Here is a 9,698-nt window from a genome sequence, read left to right on the forward strand (position 1 = left end):
AAGTCGGCCCCTCCCTTTCAAAGGAAGCATCCCGATATTTGCCTGAAGCGATTTAGGGAAATCACGGAAAACCTAAATCAGGATGGCAAGAAGCAGGTTTGAACCGTCGTCCCTCCGAATTAGAGTCCAGTATGCTTAACACTGCGCCACCTCGCTCGGTTGATATAAGCATGCAGGCGTTTATCCAACGGTCAAATGATACGATCATTTGAACTGCAATTGCTATCTTGCAGAAATTGCGCTGCTGTCCGCACGTCGTATGGACTCGGCGGTTCGCATAACATAGTAGGCCTTGGTTGTTAGCATGGTAGTTCAGCTCAGCGTTGGCCAGCCAGGCGCTATCACTGCGTTCGACAGTGGCTGGAGTGTGGTGCTCGCCGCGTGGGGCACCCCATTTCCGAGCTCGGATGGGTACTGAAGGCAACGCCCTTGCCGCAGTGGATACACCGGCTCCCGTCAGATCACCGAAGTTAAGCGCTGTCGGGCGTGGCCGGCACTTGGATGGGTGACCATCCGGGCCGCCATGCGCTGTTGCCATTTTTCGGGGTGCACTAAGCATCGTGATGCCAACTGAGGAGCTACTCGACCGAATAGTAGCGGCTGCGATGAAAGTAAACCATCATAACGACCGGGAGAGCGGTGTGCTGACCCCACGCCCCTCCTATCCGCATCCTCAGCAGAGGATGACAAGGCGGTCGGATGGTCCCGGTGGGCCACTTGTGGCCTGAAGATGGAGTGCTTATGGGTACTGGACTTCTCACGTGACATGCTGTGTAGATTGTACAGTGAGTACCGTGAGTATTCGTAGGAATCTGCTCCCACCACCTGAGCCAACTTTCATAGGTAACAACGTGTTAATGATACGGTCGCTGTTGATTTTCAGATCGCTTGTCGACTTGGGGTAAAAGGGCTACCGCCCTACACCTTTGCAAGCTGCACACCAGAACACAGGGATTATCGTGGGAGCAATAATACCCCTACTGGACGCTCGACGCACGAAAAATTTCATAACACATTTTTCACATTTTATGCCACAAGATTTCTTTATATTTATGACCAGTTTTGTCAGATCTTGTGGCACATGTACCATGTGGTGTTACAGTGAGTTTAAATAAATGTGAAGTTCGTCTTGACTGAAGACTCATGATGCATGTTGGTAGACGTAATGGTCAGTATTCAGAAGAGATGATGAATTCGTCTCGGCAACATGGTGCTGGTCAGTCAGGATGAACATTACATGGAATGAAAGAGGTCATGGATACGTCTGCTGTCATCTGTCAGCGACAGAGAATACACAACCCTACTGTTAGATCATTAATATTCGCTAATTCACCTAAAATCCAAGAGAATAACTGTACCTTCAGCAAAATCCACCACGCCATTGTTCAAGTTTTTCATCAGAATGTTCTGCGGAACTCTGGTGAGATTAGGATACATGTTTACCTGCCGGCCGAAGTGGCCGCGCGGTTCTGGCGCTGCAGTCTGGAACCGCGAGACCGCTACGGTCGCAGGTTCGAATCCTGCCTCGGGCATGGATGTGTGTGATGTCCTTAGGTTAGTTAGGTTTAACTAGTTCTACGTTCTATGGGACTAATGACCTCAGCAGTTGAGTCCCATAGTGCTCAGAGCCATTTGAACCATTTGTTTACCTCTTCACATTCTCTAACCCTCCACCTCAGTCCAACTCGGCATGTCGGGTTGACGCTTCAGAAAGACGTGTGCGTCTTGAACTCAGCTCCAGCGAAATATCCCGAAAGAATAGGCGGCGGGTGAGTGAGCATGAATCGAAATCGTGCCTGAAATCCCTTCCCAAAACTTTCGGTGCGTTGTCTACTCTGTGTCACAATCCGTTGATCCAGTCAGCATGGTGATGGATGTTGCCATATGCTGCGATGTAGTTATTGCTATTTCGGCTGCTCTTCGGTATTGATTCCACAGATTCTTCCACAATTCTTACTCTCTGATGTTCTCTGCAATCTTTTCCTCTCCTGTGCCAACCTTTTCATCTCAGAGTAGCACTTGCAACCTATGCCATCAATTATTTGCTCGTTGTATTCCTATTTCTGTCTTCCTCTACAGCTTTTACCTTCTTCAGCTCCCTGTAGTACTGCCTTAATAAATGTCCTGTCGTCCCGTCCCTTCTTCTCGTCAGTGTTATTAGCCGCACGTAACAATCAAACTTGTTGTTCTATAGGCACATCTTGTTAGAGAAAAGATCCGAAGCGATTATCTTATTCTGAATTAGGATGAAGGTTAAACTCCCTGGCAGATTAAAACTGTGTGCCGGACCGAGACTCGAACTCAGGACCTTTGCCTATCGCGGGCAAGTGCTCTACCATTGAGCTACTTAAGCACGACTCACGCCCGCCCTCACAGCCTTACTTCTGCCAGTACCTCTTCTCCTACCTTCCAAACTCCACAGAAGCTCTCCTGCGAACCATGCAGAACTAGAACTCTTGGAAGGAGAGCTTCTGTGAACTTGGAAGGTAGGAGACGAGGTACTGGCAGAAGTATAGGTGTGAGGACTGGGCGTGAGTCGTGCTTCGGTAGCTCAGATGGCAGAGCACTTGCCCGCGAAAGGCAAAGGTCCTGAGTTCGAGTCTCGGTCCAGCACACAGTTTTAATCTGCCAGGAAGTTTCACATTAGCACACACTCCGCTGCAGAGTGAAAATCTCATTCTGGAGGACGAAGTTTGACCGAGATGGAAACGTCATGAAGCTCTTGAATCAAGACTGCTTAGCGCTCATATTAGTGGTGTACAAACCACTATGCGAATTAGTACTCGAGAAACGAGAATAAATACATATGTTGCATATTGATGTTTCTTCGCTGTGAACAAAGTTACAGATGCATTGAAGGCAGTTGTTTTCATAAACTGAGCCTGACGTAGTCGCGCGGACAATGACGTCATCCCACTGCAGTACGCCGCGGCACTTCCTGAACACGGCGGTTGACGTGTACGCCGTATAACATCCGGAGATGGTGGCCGCGAGATAGGGAAGAGTGGAGAGAGCCATCAGCATACAATTGCTTGGGCCGCGGATACACTCTCTCCGAGACGGCAGCGCCGCTGGTGGCCTATGCTCCTTGCAGAGAAAAGACAACAGGCAGTCTTTGCTGGGCTGCCACGGTTCACAATGTGTGCACAGTTTTCCATTGTTCACTTTACGTTTCTTTTTATGAGCACTTGAAACCAACAGATTCTGTTACTATGAAAGAGGACTAAGAATTCGTTGATACCGTACGTTAGTATGTTGCTGGTTGGAGATCCGGTACAAGACTCTACTCATCTCAATTACATTATCGGTACCGGTATATAGTGATAGAGCTATGTCGCGCAATGTATCTTGAGGCCTATGACATAAATTTAACCTCAAAATAAGTTGTGTATTACATCTTTAGACGTGGATATCCTAAGGCGTGGCAAAAAAGGGAATACCCACGAAACATTTTTGAACGTAAATGATTCGGGTTGCAGTTCTTTGTGACAAGTAGAACGGCCACCAGACTGCATTAGTACTGTGCGTCTTCTGTGTTGTTACCAAAGCTAGTAGTGTACACAAGATGCGCGAGCAGCGCCACGTGTTGAGTCACCACTGTGAGCTATACGGACATGCCGTGTACTCGTGCGTGACAGCGTTATCAGAACGTGGCGGTGTTGAAAGTGGCCTCGATGTAGGTCTCCATTTGCCGGGCATGTCTAATCGTGCAATATCCAGATATGTGGGACATTCGGATGTGACAGGGGCCCGATGTTATACCGTACGGACAGGCGAGGGTAGGCAGACTCTTCGTCAAGATCCCGGTCGACCGCGACAGACGACCACAAGAGAGGATCGCAGTATTGCGTGCCAATGACGTGGCAGTCGCTTCACATCTGAGCGCACCACCCGAGAAGACATAATGGACTTCTGTGTCATACCGCGCCATCGGTCGAAGACTACCAGCTGTCAGACTATGGAATTGCCATCCGTTGCATAGATTACGACTAACACCATAACACAAGGGACAGTTTTACTGGTGCTGTGATCGGGAAGCAGGAACGGCTAGTGAATACCGTAGCATTCTGTTCAGCGATAAATCGTGGTTCGGCATTTTCAGAATGACCATCGTAGGCGAGTATGGCGATGATCTTGAGAGAGGTTCCATTCTTCCACTGTTCTGGAGATGCACAGCGGTACTACTTCTGGCGTCAAGGCGTAGGCAGTCATTAAGTTTAATTTCTGGTGACACCTTTTAGTGATTGAGGGCACAACGGCACGCCACAGACATCTTGTGTCGTTATGTGCTGTCTCTCATGCCACAGTATTCCAGTGTCACTTTACAACATGACTGTGGACGTCCACACCTGGCACCTATCTCTGTGAACTGTATGCATGATGCTCAGGTACTCCTGTGGCCATCAATAACCCCCAGATGTATCTCTGATAGATGTGTGAGACGAGTTCGAACCTCAGTTCCGTCCCAGTGTCATTATCCAGGATTTGAACAACTAGTTACATCAGTTGTGGATCAAGTTGCTTCAAGAGAGGGTGCAACGGGTTTATGACTCCTGGTGGTGAAAAAACAATTCCATTGCCAGTATTTGGCCGGTAAGGGAAGAAGAGGAGGTGGCATGAAGTTGCTGATCGTCAGACATACCGCCAACGTCCTGATTTGACCTCTCCACAGTGTCTCATGAAGTTAGGGAATGTGACTCTTTTGATGGTGATCCGTTCATCGGATTGGGTCGTGAAGCTTGGCGGTCCCCAAGGCGCTATTCGTGACGAGTAGGCTAAGTGCTGGCAGCAGTTTTCACACACTACCTTCTCATCATCAAAAATTCGTTCAAATGGCTCTAAGCACTATGGGACTTAACTTCTGAGGTCATCAGTCTCCTAGACTTAGGAACTACTTAAAAACCTAACTAACCTAAGGACGTCACACACATCCATGCCCGAGGCAGGATTCGAACCTGCAACCGTAGCGGCAGCACGGTTCCGGACTTCTCATCATCAACATCATCATCATCATCTTCATTGCACCACAGAAAACACACACAAAGTACACGCATACAGTATTACAAATAATCTGTAAAGGGACAGGTTGTAAATAAACAAACGGAAAGTGGCTTTACGTCACCTGAACCGAATCAGTGCTTGCTCCCAGGCAAGAGGGAGTTCAAAATGGCTGTGAGCACTATGGGACTTAACTACTGTGGTCATCAGTCCCCTAGAACTTAGAACTACTTAAACCTAACTAACATAAGGACATCACACAAATCCATGCCCGAGGCAGGATTCTAACCTGCGACCGCAGCAGTCGCGCGGTTCCGGACTGCGAGCCTAGAACCGCTAGACCACCGCGGCCGGTAAAGAGGGAGTATGTCTTTATACTGACATGCAGACTCGTACGACCAAGTTCTCTGTAAATTTTTCTCGACTTTGGAATCAGTGAAATGACATCACACACCCTCTCAGCCTGCGAAGTGTCTTTTCACTTCCTCTTTTCCTCGTGTGTGCTTCACTTTCTTTGTCTGTCAGTGTATGCCATTTCTGTGCCCATGCAAATTACAGAATGTAAATTTACGAAATAACTTGAGATTATTAGAAACTGAATTACTGTGTATTGCTTTTAATAATACGAAACTGAAAATTTTAGGTTGAGGCGACCAATCTGCGTAGAAATCAGGCCAATAGATTGGGATTGTTCAACTTCAAAGGTGGCGAAGCAGAAAAATTCAGAGACGAACACGGAGGCCAGTTTTCCTTTCTTCCGAAGGTTGGACAGGGAGAACGGCGTGACGGCCACAGGCTATGGTGGACATGATGGCGTAAGTGAATGACGTATACACAAGAGGTTTCAAGTGAAGGCAAAACCATTAGTTCCGGAAAGGTGAGCCCATCGATTTCCCTGAACTAAGAAGTATATAAAACGGTGCGTCAAGAATTGAAATATTTGAAAGATACACAGGCAATAAAATTTCCGTGACATTTGATTGGAGAAGAAATAATCTTTCGTCACATTTTGTTCTAGTAAAATTATTCAGACTGAGTAACATAACAAAACTGACGAATAAGACGTCACTGAATGTAGGAAGATTACTTACTGGCGTATCAGGCCGCGTTCAGAGCAAAGCTTAACAGGGTGGCCCGATAGCATGTCGCCGGTGTCTGTCGAATCTGAGTGGCGAAGTACGCTGTGATAGAAAATTTTGGTCTTTGTAGACTGCCTGGTAAAGGGTACTTTTTACTAAATCATATATGAAAGTCGGCTCCTCTCCGTCTCACGGATGGAGCGTAGGAATAATCAATGCTTCTTCTTGGGCTCCTGTACATGAGTGATTGTTTCCATAATTTATCTACACAGACACGTACGGGGCTGAAAAAAAAAAGATTTATACGCTGAAAGATAGTCTTCCAGTTTTCCAAGCACGTTCTTGAGAGACGTATGACACATTGATTCGAATTCTGCAGGTTAAGATTTTTGCACGTTTCTGTTCCACTTTCTCTCCAGTCAGTCAAATCTGCGACCATTCGCGCCACCTTCCTCCTATTGACAATGTTTGAAAACTGAATAATAATTTCCGGCTCATTTTAAACCAATCTTTAAAATATTTTTAGCTTGGAAAAAAGAACACACAACTTGGGAATAGCTATGCAGTTCCAAAGCATTGACTGTTGCACAGCGAGCAGCGCAGCGCCGCGAAACGGCATCAAGTAAGTAGGCGCTGACCAGAGCGCCAGTGAAGAGTGCGGGCTGCGCCACACATCGGGGAAGACAAGGGCTCAGCGCCGCCTGACAACGCTGACTTAACCAGCCGCCCATAGCTGGTCCGCCCAGTTTGTATATTAAACATATGCAACCTCTTGGCTGTATGCCTTATATACTGAAAATTGCTCCTGTCAGCGATGTTCAAAACGCTGCCTCTCAATTTATTTATATATTTACAGTATTTTTTTCCAAAGAACCTTATCCTAGGGGGCATTGACCCGGTCGTCTCAGTCTAATTACGCCCTGCCATTCTAGCTGAATAGTTTGCTTAGTTTTGTGGTGATTCTTTTCGACACATCCTCTTGGAGTAAACAACATTTCGCGACGCGACGCAGTTCTATCCAATGAGGGTGTCTCTGCAACAGCCCACGCTGTTGCTTAGCAACAGTCCGAGACGAGGGGGTTGGCGAACAACATGAATGTGTCTGTTCGCGATCAGCAAATCTTAACAAAACCAAGAAATACAGAAAGAACGCGGAGCAACGACAGCAGCCAGAAGGTAAATCGTCAATAAACATCTGAGATGCGTCAGTAAGCGGCACCCAGGAAAATGGCGTCAAATCGACTCCCCCTTTCTGAGGAATCATAAAGTAAATTCTCGAAAGCACGTGCATGTAATGAATATGGAGGTATGCGACTCTGCAGCTATATTCAGCGCAATTCCATTCACGAAACAAATCATGCAAACTGTTCTTTGCGGCTTGTCTGAGGCAGTTACTGTTGGAGAAGCATGAATGTTACGATCGTGTAATTACAAGAAAATTGTAATACTCTATTACAAATTATACGAGTTGAGTATTAAGTTTACCCTTGAGTACAAAAAAAATATTTCTAAGGAACTACTCTACATACAGCTACGCGGTTTATTGCAAAACTCATAATGTTTTTTATGTATGCATTTCCGCATGCTCTTTGTTACCTGTCCATAGGACGTGTCTAGGCGATACACAATTTCTCTCCATCTCTTTGGCAACATTTATTCCATCACCGCCTATGCAGCATTTTGTATTCGTGCCGTAAACGTTTTCACATTAGGAAATGGTGAACTGAAGACTTTATATCAAGGAAACCGCATGAGAAAAGTCAAGAGGTGTTATGTCTGGTGAATTTGGTGCCCACGATTTTGGACTGTCTGTACTGTTCTCTCTGTCCGGTAACGTCCCATCCAGTAACTTAAGAACAAGTAATAGCCAGTGTGTCACGGTACCATCTGGTTGGAACACTAACCTCAATTGAAATTCTGTAAAGCAATGCCGAACCGCATCCATAAAAAGTTCAGGAGTAAAGCTAGCAGTTTTAAGAAAGAGCGCACAAATGATGGAAGTGAATGCGTAAAATCTTCAGGAGTTAAGCTACCATCTGCAACAAACCTTGTAGCTGTCTAACCCTGTACATTATCCTACGAATTCTACGTGACTAATAATCCCTGCCGGCCGGTGTGGCCGAGCGGTTCTAGGCGCTCCATTCTCGAACCGCGCGACCGCCGGGAATGGATGTGTGTGATGTCCTTAGGTTAGTTAGGTTTAAGTAGTTCTAAGTTCTAGGGGACTGATGACCTTAGAAGTTAAGTCCCATAGTGCTCAGAGCCATTTGAACCAATAATCCCTGTATTCGCTCTATTGACATTGTGTCATAAATTGAGTGGCACCGTAATATCTTGAAACACATGTTTTCCATGCACTTATACGTAACATATGTTTATGAGAATTTCTAATTACTATGAACGAATTTCAAACATTAAGCTGTATTTTTATGTGAAAAGTAATTTACCTTTAAATCCGCAGCTGTCTTAAAAACGAAATTAAATGTATTTTGAAATTATTGCTTCTGCTTACGTACTATGATATAAGGCAGGTCAGCTATCATCTTTCGCGACACGGTACTACGTACCATCAGTCCCAGTGCAGTGTGCCCAAATTGTCTTTGCTTCTCGTCTCCCTAACAATGAATCTATGAGGTCGCAGGAATTCCAGCTGCTAATATGTTGACTCTTATCACTGCCAACGTTTTACGATAAGTGAAACTGTGTGCAAGAGGCCTGACACTGAAGTCGTCGTTTGTTTAAAGCTGTTTTTCATTTCGGTGATAAGTAATTTCTGGCAGAAGTATCGTATCTTCTTACGCTATTGTGCATCCCCGGATCTAACACAGTAAATATTAGTGCTCTGAGAATACTCTCGCAGCAGCGACTGACGGGTGTAGCTGTTTAGATAGAAGTTAAAATGACTTCAGTCTGATAATCGCTTGTCCTTGGTCACTATCAACCTAATTTTTCGATATTGTGTGTAAAGATAATCTTCACTGAACTCATCAATAAATTTATATCATTTCAGATTCAGTTACAAGAAACATTTCTGTGATTTTTAACTCCGCATATTACGTCTGCTTTCACTGAGTATGGAAATGCGCTGAACACGGCTTAGTTTGCTGGCTAAGGTTCACTAAACGACTCCAATACCTTTACGTTAGAATAGTTTTCTAAATTAAATTTGACTTTTTAGTACAGGGAAATAATTCATTTAATTGGCTGATTTTACTACTTTTTCCAATTTAATTTTTCTTTATTTATTTCCATTTACTTCTATCGGGATACCTCATCCTCTCGTGCCCCAGGGCAATGCTTCGGTTGTCTCAGCCTAGTTACGCAGACGTTGGTACATACTGTGTGTCCCAGAAGGAATTCTCAGTATCCAGGGATATGACAGGAAAGATCATTCGAAGCAAAACAGTTCAGTAAACATGAGCTCTAAAATACATGCCTTAAGAACTAGAGCACTTCTTCGTCTTCGATGCTGTAGAACAAATCCCTTCTGCTTGAAGCTCTTTTCATCCATATTTTGGGAGGCGGCAGTACGGAGAAAAAAAAATTTAATAAACATGGGTTCTACAACGCAAACCTTAAGAACTATGAGCACTTGTTCAGTAAAAGAGATGTGTTTCACAG

At 45.3% G+C, this 9,698-nt stretch overlaps 1 pseudogene; it reads left to right on the forward strand.

Moving 5' to 3' along the window:
* Positions 1 to 419: 419 nt before the first annotated feature.
* On the forward strand, positions 420 to 537 carry LOC124720220 (annotated as a pseudogene).
* The last annotated feature ends 9,161 nt before the right edge of the window (positions 538 to 9,698 follow it).

This window comes from Schistocerca piceifrons, chromosome 1, assembly GCF_021461385.2.
Source record: "Schistocerca piceifrons isolate TAMUIC-IGC-003096 chromosome 1, iqSchPice1.1, whole genome shotgun sequence".
NCBI classification, from domain to species: domain Eukaryota; kingdom Metazoa; phylum Arthropoda; class Insecta; order Orthoptera; family Acrididae; genus Schistocerca; species Schistocerca piceifrons.